This window comes from Lissotriton vulgaris, chromosome 8 (assembly GCF_964263255.1).
Source record: "Lissotriton vulgaris chromosome 8, aLisVul1.2, whole genome shotgun sequence".
In the NCBI taxonomy this organism is placed as follows: domain Eukaryota; kingdom Metazoa; phylum Chordata; class Amphibia; order Caudata; family Salamandridae; genus Lissotriton; species Lissotriton vulgaris.
Window position 1 is genome coordinate 28489025 of NC_141696.1, and position 14346 is coordinate 28503370.

The window sequence follows — 14346 nt, forward strand, 5'->3', positions numbered from 1 at the left end:
TTGAAAAGTCAACCGTTAGACCTTTTAATTCCAAAATCCGCAGTTTCTTGTCATTGGGCTAGATGTAGGTAAATAGTATTTACCAATTCGTAAATACCGAATTTTACCGATTCAGTATTTACGAATTGGTAAATGCTATGTCGATAAAAATTTGGTAAAAATTACTGAATCGTTAGGATTCGGTATTTACCAATTCGGTAATTGACATTCATTCCTATGGGCCTGGAGGCCCATAGGACTGAATGGCAATTACCAAATTACATTGAAGGGTGGCATCGTGTCACTTTGACACCCTGTTGCACCCCTCAATTGTTAATGGGTGCACATGTTGCAGACATACATGCCCTAAGGGCATGTATGTCTGCAACATGGCACTGAAGCAATTTGCATTAAATTGCTTTTTGTTTTTTTTTCGTTATTTACCACCAACTTGTAGTTGGTGCTAAATAACGAATTCTAACATGGGATAACGTGCTCCCTACATTAGGAATTCGGTAATTTACCGAATCGGTATTTAAGAAATCGGTAATTTACTGATTCCTTAAATTACCGATTCGGTAAATTACCGAATCATTAATTTTGGACCCCTACATAAGAAAAGCCTATTATCAGTCGGTAACGGCCGAAATTCGTTAATTTCGGCCGTTACCGACCGGTAATGGGCCACCTACATCTGGCCCATTGTCTGTTTTATTTCTTCCCAATTTCAACATGCCATCTTGGAAGCACATGGCATGACTGAGTTTACCAAACAGCTGAAACATTAAACATTGGAACACCGCTGCAACTGATGCCAGTCCAAATGCTATTCTTTTAAACTGGAAACAACCATCAGGGGTGATGAAAGTAGTGAACCTGCAACACTATTCTTTTAACTTGACCTGCTGACAAGCTGTTAAGAAGTCTAAAGTGGAAAACCACTTATGCCCTTTTGTCAATACCAGCTTTTCATTTTAGCAGAAATCTATCCCCAATATGTAATCATTGAGATAGAGAAGGTCATTGCACTGTGACCTAACCACTAGTGATCATTCACACAAAGTCCAACCTCTTGCTGCTACAGGTTCAATTATATATAGTCCCACCAATCTTTTTAATTTCTCACAGACTTCTTTGTTAGAAACATAGGAATATTCCTCACACTATAAACTTTATGAATATCATATGGGTGGTTGGCGCATCGGTGGGGTTCTAGAAGGCAGTAACATGCAGGAAGAAAATGGAAGAAATCAAATGGAGGTGGTAGCTGGGTGGTTTTCTCTGGGTTGTTATGAATAAAAGACTTATCAAGACACGTGATTATTATATGAAAACGAACACAAGAACAATCCATACATCCATCAATCCTTCTTCCCACCTGTCCATCCACTCATCTGTTCATCTATCCCTTCATTCAAGGGTGCAGTCAGAAAATTAAAGAACCCCCCTTTGAAATGAAAGCTCTGATGGCAAAAAGCATGGGAAGCAAGTGAGCCGACTGTTCCCTAAAAGATCCTCTTGTCTCTTCCATCCAGACATCTATCTTTTCATCCTTTCACCCTTCTATTCACCTGCTGATATTCACCATTTTACCTTTGCATTCTTACATCCATTAATTTTCTCATGAATAATTTAATATTTTCCCACTCCATCAATCCATTCCGTCTGCCATCCACTTATCCATCCATCCGCTCTGCCATTCAACGCTCCATGCATCCATTTATTCACTCTACCATGCATCCATCCATTCACCCTGCCATCCATCCACCCTCCTTCCATCCACTCTGACATCCGTCCTTTCACTCATTTGTCTACACTGACACCCATTTGCTCATCCTTTCACCCGACTCATCTATCCATCTATCTATCTATCTATCTATCTATCTATCTATCTATCTATCTATCTATCTATCTATCTATCTATCTATCTATCTATCTATCTATCTATCTATCTATCTATCTATCTATCTATCTATCTATCTATCTATCTATCTATCTATCTATCTATCTATCTATCTGTCTATCTGTCTATCTGTCTATCTATCTATCTATCTATCTATCTATCTATCTATCTATCTATCTATCTATCTATCTATCTATCTGTCTATCTGTCTATCTATCTATCTATCTATCTATCTATCTATCTATCTATCTATCTATCTATCTATCTATCTATCCATCTATCTATCTATCTGTCGCTTTACCATCCTTTCACATGTCCATCCAATTATCTACTCATTCACCCATCCATCCATCTACTGGACCATCCTTTCACCTACATATCCCCCTATCATTCATTCATTCTTTCACCCACCAATCTTTCTGCACATGCATTCATCCACTCACCCATTCATCCACCTAATCTTCCATTATTGCTCGCACCCTTCCTTTTATTACATTTTCCTTCCTTCCCTTTTCTATTTACTCATGTTTTGTGTGTCCTTGATCCCACTTGCTCTTTTATTGACAGCTGTATTCCTTCATAGTGTTATTTATGAGATTTGGCCTGTCGAGTTGCAGAAAGAAGAGGCCCATAAAAAGCCCCACTGTAGCTGCCAAAGCATTCATTCTCCCTCCTGTCCATCTGACCATTAATACACCTATGCATCCATTCACTTGACCACTCATCAGTTCTAGTCCATAGAACACATGTTTCCTTTACCTGTGGAAAATGGAAAAGCCCTAGGATCCTTGCCAGTGGAACGGATATAGATGACATGAGCTCCCCAATTAGACCTGCTGGCTTTGACCCCGAGCGGCACTTGTACCCGGGGACTGGCTTTGAACTCCCTGAGAGTATTTCAAGAGCTGCTCCAATGGCCTTGATCTGCGACATGCAGGAGTCAAAGATCTGGAAGCCCAGGGTGATGTTTGGCAACAGTTCCGGAGTCTGGTTAATTTCCTCAATGGCAAAGACCATCGCCAGCACATCCCGGTAATAGCGGATATGGAACCTGCAGGATAAACAAATCGATGCTGGTTGAGTTTCCGCTATGCCATCCTGAGGCTAAACTTCTCTCACATGTCCAGTAGAGTAGAGCTACACACATCAAAAAAGATCAGCTGTATCAAATTGTCTTAATACGCTCAGCAGGAACCGAGAATAAGTGGCAAGTCACATTAAAAAAATTAACCGTAAGCGGTATAAAGAACAACACGTTCTATCAGTTACCAGAAACCACCATTGTTAGAGTTTATGGTGTTGAAATACCATGCCTAATGTATCTAGGGCTCATTCCTTATTACATGACTGGGCCATTTAGAGTATGCACACTCTGCTACTCTTTTGATGTCCACACACAAGGGGAAGAGCGTTTTGGGAGTGGCCGTTGACATTCAGTAGTTATAGTTAGGACTGCATTGCCTTAGGAAGAACTTTTTTTTGGTTTGTTTTTAGCTTTGGTGCTGTTGGATACATGTTCATCTACCTCAACCCCTTCCTGGAAGGTTTTGGGGTTATCCATCAAGCACAGAGTTGAGAAAAAGGGGGTACCAAAACCAAATTCCCCCATGTATTTTTCATAGACTTTTTTGAACGATGCTGCTGCAAAAACTGCTGAACTGAGTTACACCAAATTTGACAGGAACCTAGACCTTGGACTAGAAAGCATTCGTTTTGTGATTTGGTGTAACTCTGTTTGGTAGTTTTTGAGAAATTAAGGATCACAAATATTTGTATATCTGGAATGTTAGGTTTGTGGGACTCTTGTGAGAGTCCATCAAACCCAATTAACAAAAATAGAGTTTCAGGTTGGCCGGGTGGGTTTGTCTCTTGGGTCAACTCTCTCCAGCAGGAGTAAGGCCCCCTGCAGTAGCAAATGCTCTGATTGGCTGGGCACAACATGAAGAAAAACCTAGGGCTAGACTCAGTGACTTAGGGCTAGATGTACGACCAGTAGTACTAGTGATTGTCAAATAGCGAATATTTTGTTAATCACTGAACGGGATGCGGTTAAAAGAAACAATCAATCCATCCCTGAGTACTCTCCCCTAGAGGACCGGCTACTACTTGATCTCATGCGAGACAAAGCAACGTCCCTAACTTATCCAAAAATCATGAACAACCTTCCAGACCCTCTCGTCTCCCTGAGGGCCAATTGGGAGACTGACCTGGGATTGATAGAAAACGATGACTGGCAGGAAGCAATTCAGAACCCCAGAGAAATTGCCATACAGGCAAGATTACGGCTTATTTAGTTGAGAATCCTGCACAGATCCTACACCACACGTATGTTACACCACAGATTTGGGGTGGGAAGACTCCGATCACTACAACAGGGGATGCGGCGAGGTAGCCACATTCCTCCACATTATATGGGAATGCCCCACAATACAACGATACTGAGCTCCAATCACCCGAGTTATGTCTGAAGTCCTAGGTACACAAATACCCCTTGATGCTCATTGGCAGGTATTGGGCATCACGGGCATGTGAAAACATGGCTAACATTGGCCTTGAGGGTGGCGAAGCACAACACAGCCAGATTGTGGGAGGGCAGGGAACAGGAACGCTGACTAACTGGAAACATGACCTAGATTGGTGTTGCCTGCCTGAAAAAGCTGTCTACCATAGCAGGGGATACCCTAAAAAGTGGGAGAAGACATGGAGTTCGTGGGACAAGTATAGTTCCCTGACACAAGTAGGCACAGCTGAGGGGGTGTGGCAGTAAAACAGTGCAAATAATTGAGGGAGCGGTGATTCCATCCACCCATGATGTCTAATATTTTATCCTTGACCTGAACAGCAGATGATGTGAAAATGTGATTATTTTGGGCAATGACGGGATGTTTACATGTATGTCTGTTAAATAAAAAGAATTTAAAAAAAAACAATGAAACTTTAAAGTTTCATTATTGAAGAGTAGGCAGTGGTCTCTTGGACAACTCTATGCTCTTAAACAGTATGTTTTCAACCATTCTCAAAGAGGAAGGGGCCCTTGCGGAACCCTTCCCATTTGCGAATGGGTGAACACCAACTTTGAGTTGGCAGTAAAGCGTGAATGTTTTGCGACCACATTTCAGTCGCAAAACATTTACACATACCAATGCGAACCGGTATTCGAAAGGCACGCCCTAAACATACCCCATCCAAATACTGATTCGCAAACCCAAATTGTCATACGGTAACAGGTTACTGACTCACAATTTGGGCTTTGGACATTTGGAAATGCCTTTTTGCATTGGCAAATAGCCAGATTCTGTGAATCAAGCCATTTGCAACTCCTAAAAGGCTTCATACATCTAGCCCTTAGTCCATGTGTTTTGAGATTTATTATAAAAAAGATATAAGGAAGAATATTCTGTCCCCCAGCTCTTGTGGGTGGTTGGAGGTATCAGAGGCACTTCCTTTGGGTCCAAAATACTAAAAGAAATACACCACATTTGGCAGAAAGCTAGATCTTGGTCCAGAAAGTGTGCTTTTTGGGGATTTGGTGTACATCCGTTCTGACGTTTTAGAAAAAATAAGCCTCAAAGACATTTTCATACTTGTATATTTATTTATTACACATTGGGAAGGATCCGTGGAGCCCACAGATCTCAAGAAGAAATGTGATTGGATGCCACCACATTATTACTGATTTGGCGGCCGCCATCAGTCCCTTGCCCTGAAAAAAACATTAAAAAACAATATAGTTGTGCAGGGTAGGGATACAGGATTTTTATTTCTTTTTAAATGTTACTGCAAAATTGCTATGGATCTGTAGTAAATTTAAAAAAAGCCTGAAATAAATAATCCCACCTGGGTGGTCCAGTGCCCAGGGGGCAGTGCAAACACTGTATAGGGGAGGGGGCAAATGGCCCCTCTCCCTGATCCTCTCTGAGGCCCTCAGTGATCACATCCTCTGGAGCCAATTCTGAAATAAAGGGAGAGGACATTCGGCCCCTATTCCTGAGCCTCTCCGAGGCTCTGGGGTCTACATCCCCTACGGCTGACAGAAAATGAAAGGGGGGTGCGCAGATCCCCTCACTGTGCCTCAAAAGGCCTAAAAATCTTGAAAAGGGGAGATATGCTGATGGGATCGATTTAATAAAGCTTTATTACATTTTTTAATGACAATCACTATTATTAAATATCGAACTGTATGAATTAATGATATATATATTTAATGATGATTAATGGTTAACTGGACCCTGCCATCACTCGGATACCCTCACGGGTGAGAAGTAGCACTCTGCAAATTTACTGATTGATTGATTGCTCCATAGAGCAAACAGTGTTAACAGTACCCAATTTTCTACTTATAACCCCTTCCTTCCTCAATGTAGGTTGAGTGACTGTCAGGGTTAAAGAGTGTCCGTAGTAGGGCATTAGTTATGTAACAAGACTTGAGTGTCTGGAGGAGTTTTATTTTCCCAGAACAGTTGTATTCAGATTGAACACTGTGTACATGATAGGTTAACCATGAAGTGTATGGTATTGCCTCAATGTTTCGAATAATACAAGCTTGCTTTACCTACGGGGTTTATGTGTATGATAGCTGTAAAGACGCTTTATATTATACTGAGCTATTTTGCATTTACTGTCACAGCTTTAATGGTATAACAATTTGCAGAGCAATGTGCATAAAAGTAGTTTGGATGATGTCATTAATAATGTAATCAGTGATGTCATCAATGTTGTCATTTGAGATGTCATCAGTGATGTTATAAATGATGTTATAGAACATTGGATGAGTGGTCTCATATGTGAGGTCATAAACAGTGCATGGTGGGGCGCAAGTTATAGTTAGCACTGCTAAATATAACTGAAGTATTTTTTTAGTTCAAAATGTTAATGTTGTCACTGACAAATTCACCTAACTATAACATCACTTTAACCTTTGTTTTTCAGGAAAAAAAATATATATACAGGCGTCTGCCATATGGACTAATGCTGATGCATGTACCCTGTGGGCTGCCTGCTTGCAAGTTGCCAATAAATGAAGGTGAACCACTTATCTGCCTGAGGCTTCACTCAGTTGGGGCGCAAACGGCTTTTGCCCAGTCGTAGAGTGAGGCCCACCGCTTGTGTGTGAGCCCAGTCCGACTCCTACACGGCGCTGGTGATTGCGGCAGGAAGACATGTCGGTGCCAGTACAGGGCTGGAGCTGATGTGATGTTCACATTGACATCTATAAAGTGGGGCAGGCATCTCAGCAGGACAATGCACCAACCCACATGGGCAATAAAACTTTGTTAAATTTTTGGGAAAGGAACAAGCAAACCCACTCGGGAAAACCTTGCGCACTACAATAACCAGGAGGCTTTGAGGACGGCCATGCCCACTGAGGCAGTTGTTTGAAATATAAAATGTGCACAAGTAACGTTGCTTCTCTTTCCTTGCATCGTCACTGAAGAAGGGAAAAGGGATTCCTGAAACGCGTCTGGCATATGGACTAATGCTGATGCATGTACCTTTTAGGCTGCCTGCTTGAAAGTTGCCAATAAATTGGGGCGACCTGTTGGGACCTTTTTTCTATTCAAAATACATTTTTTCTTTTCCCAATAACTTTGGCTCCGGTTGATGAATCTTCGCAAAATGTTCAAAACATATGGCCTGCTACTGGTCAGCTCTTATCTTGAAAGTTTCCGGGTGATTAGGCAAGCGTGGGCTGAGAAAAAAGGAGGGTCCCAAAACACGTTTTCTCCATGTTAATTCCTGTAGGAAACTTTAGACATGGCTACAACCCAAACTGCTGAACGGAATTACACGAAATTTGGCAAAAGGTAGCCCTTGGTTCAGAAAGAGCCCATTTTTTTAAATGGTGTAAATCCATTCAGTAGTTCCGGAGAAATTCAGAAAATAAAAGTCAAAAAATCAATTTCCCATAGGAAACTTTAGACACAGTTACAGCACAAACTGCTGAACAGAATTACAGTAAATTTGGTACAAAGGTAGCCCTTGGCTCAGAAAGAGACCTTTTCTAAAAAGGTGTAAATCCGTTAAGTAGTTGCTGAGAAAAAAATGGCGAGATGGATCCACCGACCCTCCCGACCACAAGCTTTATGCTTAATGGCTGTCAACACTCCAAACCAGGAAGTGTTGGCAGCCATCTTGTGCCTCAGTAGAACTGAAGCACAAGATGGCTTTTTTAAAGTCCCAGGGACCTCCACCCCCCAGGGCTTGTTTTAAAAAGAAATATATACCGGTTTGGGGGGGTTTGAGCTCCCCCACATGCCCCGGGGACCGCCACCTTCCCGGGGCACTGATATTTATATTTGGGGGTCGGTAACAAACCCCGAGCCCCGGGGACCACCACCTCCCTGGGGCTGTTCAGATGTTGGGAGGGGGGCCGTGTGACCCCCCACCTGGAGCCAATGATGGTCCTGGGGACCACCACCCCCCAGGGCCAGCTCCTGCAGTGTCCCAGGGTGCCCACCCCGGGACACTGCTGCTTGCTATGGCAGGGCGGGAGCCTCCTGGCTCCCGCCCTGTCATAGCAAACTGTGTTTGCAGAGTGGTGGAAAAAGGAGAGTGGCCTGGCCCACCTCTCTACAATGCAGCACAGTGGCGCATGCTGGTGGTACCGGGTGGGCTAGTTGGCCCATAGGGGCCCTCAGGATTGAAGAGGAATTAATTCCCCCAACTTAAAACGTGCCACAGGGCGTGTTTGCCCACATGGTACCTCAGGACCCGGACCTTCCCTTCCCCACTGTGCACACTCGCCCACTGGCACATTGGCACATTGTAAGCTGTGGAATTAATTCCCCTTGAATACTGGGGGTCCCTGGGTGCCAACTAGCCCACCAGGAACCTCCAGGATGCGCCAGGGACCTGCGTTGCATAGAGGTGTTCAGAGGCCACACCCCTTTTTACACCTCTCTGCAACGCAGCTCTTTGGCGCTTACTGGAGGTACCAAGTGGGCTAGTTGGACACCAGGGAGCCTCAGGATTCAAGGGGACTGAATCTCCCAATTTAAGGTGGCCACGGAGCGCGTTTGCATGGTGAAGGGAGGGGGTGGGGCCTGAGGTGACATGTGTGCAAACATGCCCTGTGGCACGTTTAATGCTGGGGAAGTAATTCCCTTTCAATCCTGAGGGCCCCTGGGAGCCAACTAGCTCACCAGGTACCTCCAGTAAGCACCACTGCATTGCGTTGCAGAGAGGTGGACCAGGCCATGCCCCTTTTTACACCTCCCTGAAATGCAGCTCTGTTGCACTTACTGAAGGTACCTGGTTGGCTAGTTGGACCACAGGGACTGTCAGGAATCAAGTGGACTTAATGTCCCAACTTAAAACAGCCACAGGGCGTGTTTGCACACATGTCACCTCAGGCCCCCCCACCCTTCACCACTATGCAAACACACCCATACCGCATTTTAAGGGGTAGTTTTAATCCCCCTGCCCTATTATGTGCTAGGACCTTAATGAGGAGGTCATGCTAATCACAGGGGTACCCCAACGCATAGTTTTCCCTAGTGTACGTAGGTGGTTTCACTGTATTCTAAGTGCCTCTTAGCATAGTACTGGCTCTAGGCCTGGTTAGTCAGAGTCAGTTACCACCAGTACCTGTCTGAAAAAGTTGTGGGCACAGGATAATTTTGGAGCAAGGCCTCTTTCTGCTCCTCTGTTGGTTCTTTTTGCACATGTCTTGCTTCTTCCTGCACTTTTCTTTGCCTTTGTAGACTGTTGCTTCTTTCTGCATTTCTTTTGCTTCTTTCCGAGTGTTTTCTTCTTTTTTCACAGGTCCTAGCTCTGTCGACATAGTTAGAAACTAGCATTTAAAAAATCTTTGAAAGTCACTGAAAAAACCATAGGTTTCAGGCACGGTATAGTTAGAAATTAGCATTTTAAAAACCTTTGAAATTCACTGTAAAAACCATAGGTTTCAGGGATGTTATGGTTAGAAATTAGCATTTAAAAACCTTTGAAATTCACTGAAAAAAACAAAGTTTTCAGGCACATTATAGGTAGAAATTAGTATTTAAAAAACCTTAGACATTCACTGAAAAACCCATAGGTTTATGGGGCGTTATAGTTAGCTGGACATTTCACTCGCCCAAAATCATAGAAATTCCTCTGTTATAGTTAGTTCTACTAACTATAATTCACGCGCCCGCAATGCACTGCTGATGATGTTACATATTACATCATTCATGACATGGTCAGTGACACCAATGATGACATCACTGATGACATCTTAAATGACATCACTGATGACATCACTGATGACATCATCCAAGTGACAATCTAATACACCTCGTCACACAGTAGTATAACCTTTGATCACTCACTGTAAAATATAGAGTACCATATTTGAAACCATTGACACACCAATACCAGTTACTACATACCCACTCACTGATTTCTAAGTCTACACACACAACTACCCATTCACCCACAGATAAACTTATACATGCAGTCACAGATCCATAGAACACTATCAAATGCACTCATACACCTATATAGACATTGACACATCAGCAGCCATCCTAGTTAGTTATGCAGTCATCCTACTCATGAAAATAATTAGTCAGACATACATTTACTCACCTACACAGTTATACACACACACCTCATGTATTCATACACATAGTAACTCACAGTAACTGTTAAAAAATCACTATTACTATGATACACTCATTCAGAGTTACTCTCACAATCAATGACTTTTACGTATACTTATTTATATACACCAACTCACACATAGAATGCCTTTTATTTTTGTACTATGTTGCAGCTGTTCCACTGATACATATATTGACTCACCAACACACAAATAGACATACTCAGTCACCCAAACAACTGTTTCCACAAGTACTCTTAAATCCATATACCTAGTCAATCAACCACTCATACATCTATGCATAGAGTTACACACACCCCACCCAACCACATACACCCTCAGTCTCCCATACAAATACTCAGCCAACTAATCAATAACTAATATAGACACTCATGTAGTTAGTGACCAACTGATGCAGCAGGTTATACAACAACAAAGACAGTGATGCACACATTCACATAGTTTAGTTAGTAACCCATGTTAGTGAGACACTTTCAATTACTCACTTAAACAGACATTCAGACAGCTACTAAATCGTCCATCCAGACAGTTATATATCCACTCAATCTGCAATACAGATTGGTACATATTTAATACATATTAACATTTCAAATAAAACCACATTCACTGGATGATGTCATCAGTGATGTCATCAGGAATTTCATTTGAGATGTCATCAGTGATGTCATCAGTGATGTCACTGACCATGTCATGAATATGTGACATCAAGCAGGAGTGCATTGTGGGTGCACGAGTTATAGTTAGCAGAACTTACTATGAAGGAGGAATTTCTATGGTTTTGAACAAGTGAAATGTCCAGCTAACTATAACGCCCGTAAAACCTATGTTTTTTTCAGTGAATTTCTAAAGTTTTTTAAATGCTAATTTCTACTTTCCATAGGAAATCCACAACATTCTATTTGGAATAACTTTGGCTCCGGTGTACGAACATTTGCGGATTTGTCCAACAAAATGGCCTGCTCCGCTCCGCTCCTTCCCTGAAAGTTTGGGGGTGATTCGTCAAGTGGGGGCCAAGAAAAAAGAGGGTTCCCAAAACGTGTTTTGCCCATGCAATTTGCCATGGGGACCTTTAGTAACGGCTGCAGCCCGAACGGCTTAACGGAATTACACCAAATTTGGCAGAGAGGTACAGTTTGGTTCGCAGATTGTGCTTTTTGTTCAATGGTGTAAATCCGTTCAGTAGTTCCTGAGAAAATCAAAAGTAAAATCATAGTGATATCTAGAGACGAAGTACTGCACACGTACAGAAATCCGTACAATTACAAGCACAAGCTGAATGGTTATTGGATGTCAACTGTCTACCAACACTCCAAACCAGGAAGTGTTGGCAGCCATCTTGTGCCTCGGTAGAACCGAGTCACAAGAAAACAGTAAAACAAAGCTGAAAAATAAGGAAAGGGGGCAGTGTAGAAACATCCTGACCTTCTAGGCCTGCTCAGGAGGTCCCACATGGATCTTTAGGCCCCCAATTGAAAAAAAAAAAAATAAGAAATCGCGGGGTACGCGTATAAGTAAAAAAAACTAGAAGTCAGTTTTATTCCTAATTACCATCGGGAGGGGGGGCAATTTTTTTCCATAATGGGGGCTTGTAAGGCCCCCCACAGCCCGAGGACTGCCAGCCCTCGGGGTTTAAAAAAAAAAATATATATATATATATATATGTTTTACAGCTCCCCCTCCCCCCGTACATGCCCCGGGGACCGCCACCTTCCTGGGGCCGTAATATGTAAAATGACCTTTCAGCCCGGGAGACCTGCACCCCCGGGACTTTTTAATGTTGGGAGGGTGTCGCGCGGCCTACCTCCTGGAGCCCTTGATGGTCATGGGGACCACCGCCTCCCAGGGCCGGCTCCTGCAGTGTCCCGGGGTGCCTACCTCTGGGACTCTGCTGTTTGCTATGGTAAGGTGGGAGCATCGCTGTTCCCATTTTACCACAGCAAACCACTTTCCTATTTGAAAGAGAGAGCAAGTTAATCTGCTCTCTCTTTTAAGTAGGAAAGCAGATTGCTTTTCGTTAGAGAGAGCAGCATGTAAGCTGCTCTCTCTGAGAATGCAATGCCGGCTCTCGCAGGACGCGGGGAGGATCGTGGGGGAATTGGGGCTCAAAAAACCCAGTTCTTTTTGAGAACTAACTTTATTGGTGAAAAAACGCTATATTTCGATGATTGTATGTGAAAGGTTCTGGGTTTATTTGTGCACCAGTTGTACTCTCTATGCATGAGCAGCCTCGTTTCCAAGGCCATGTTTCTTTCTTTTTCTTTAAGTTCGTCAAGCAAAGCTGTCCTTATTTCAGGTATGAAATTTGCTGCTTTTTTTTTTCCTGGGCTGTGTGTGTCATCCGCTGCTAGACTTTTGCAATATATTAATAATCATATTGCCGAGACACCAAACGTTGATTACATACTCCGTCCTCCGCCATTTTAGTAGTTTTCCTCCGTTATTTTTATTATACCTGTTACTTTCATTTTACCCTCCCCCTATCTTGTCTGTGATCAATGAGATTTCCTACCACAGACACCACGGTGTTTGTCCTTGGTCTCCGATGTTATCAGACTTGGTCACATGCATACCTAAAAACTCATTTGAAGCACGTAAGCCACATCCATTACAACTCGAGTCCGTCACCAGAAAGCCATTATAATGCTGATGCCTTTATCATGGGTGGTAAATGTATATGGCTAACGACATACTCGTGCTCCCATCATTATCATCGCAGGGTTTTCACCCTCTCAGTGCTTCGGGCACCACTATCTCATTGACCAAAGAGGCCACGCATGTAGTAGTGGGCGCCCTTGTTCAGTAGATTGGTAACAACTCTAAAATGGGGTACAACACGTGCGCTCCGTCTTTTTTATACATAGGGTCACGTGTGTAGTGACAAATGTGTGGCGGGGTGTGGTGTGGGTGTATACCAGCCATGAGAGAGTGTGTGTCGATCTGACAACTAGACCTGCAACTAAGAAATCACTAAAATGGAAATCTGGGCTTTGTACTGTTGTTGTGTTTTCCTGGTAGCGTAAGCACAGTAGGCTATACTAACGTATTCAGTCTCAATTAATTTGCCACCTCCCCCAGGGGCTTTTAAATGTTGAGAGAGGGGTCAATAAATGTGCTGAGTTTTCTCCTTTAGCGTGCAGTACAATATTGTTTTATAAAATGTATAAGTATTCCTACTATCTTTACTCTTACGACGTACGGCCGCTATTTCCGTAATTGATTATAAAAGTAATATACGCTTTTTTATTTTGGGCGAAAAAGAAAAAAAATCGCGAAGCCCGCTTTATTGTTAATTAGCCTCCGGGGGGCCAAATTCCTGGGACAATTTGTTTTTCATAATGGGGGTCCTAGAGGGTCTCCTCTGCGCGGGAAGCCCGCTTTACTGTTAATTAGCCTCTGGGTGGCCAAATTCTTGGGGCAATTTGTTTTTCATAATGGGGGTCCTAGAGGGTCTCCCCTGCGTGGGAATCGCTACCCACTGGATCTTTAACTATATGTATGCGGGGGGCTCATGACCCCCGGAGTTCCGGGGACCGCCTCCTCCCCCACTCCTCCACTCGAGCCCCCTCCCGGGGCCTCTTTTTATAAAAAAAACTGTACAAAGGGGTTGTAAATGTGGTATTTTGCTTTAGTTTCTGTCTTGTAGAGGATTCAGGGTAAACATAACGTTTTCTTTTTGTACAGCCACTACCTTTCTGCTTGTTACCTTAGTAACAGTTCATGGATCACTTGCGTGACTACAGAGGTTAGAAGTTCATCACAATATGTTGCTAATTGAAATTGTTACTGTGCTGGAGATTTATATTTATTTTTTTCATAGGAACCGTTAGTCGTATAAGAAGTCAGTGGAAATGTTTTGTTA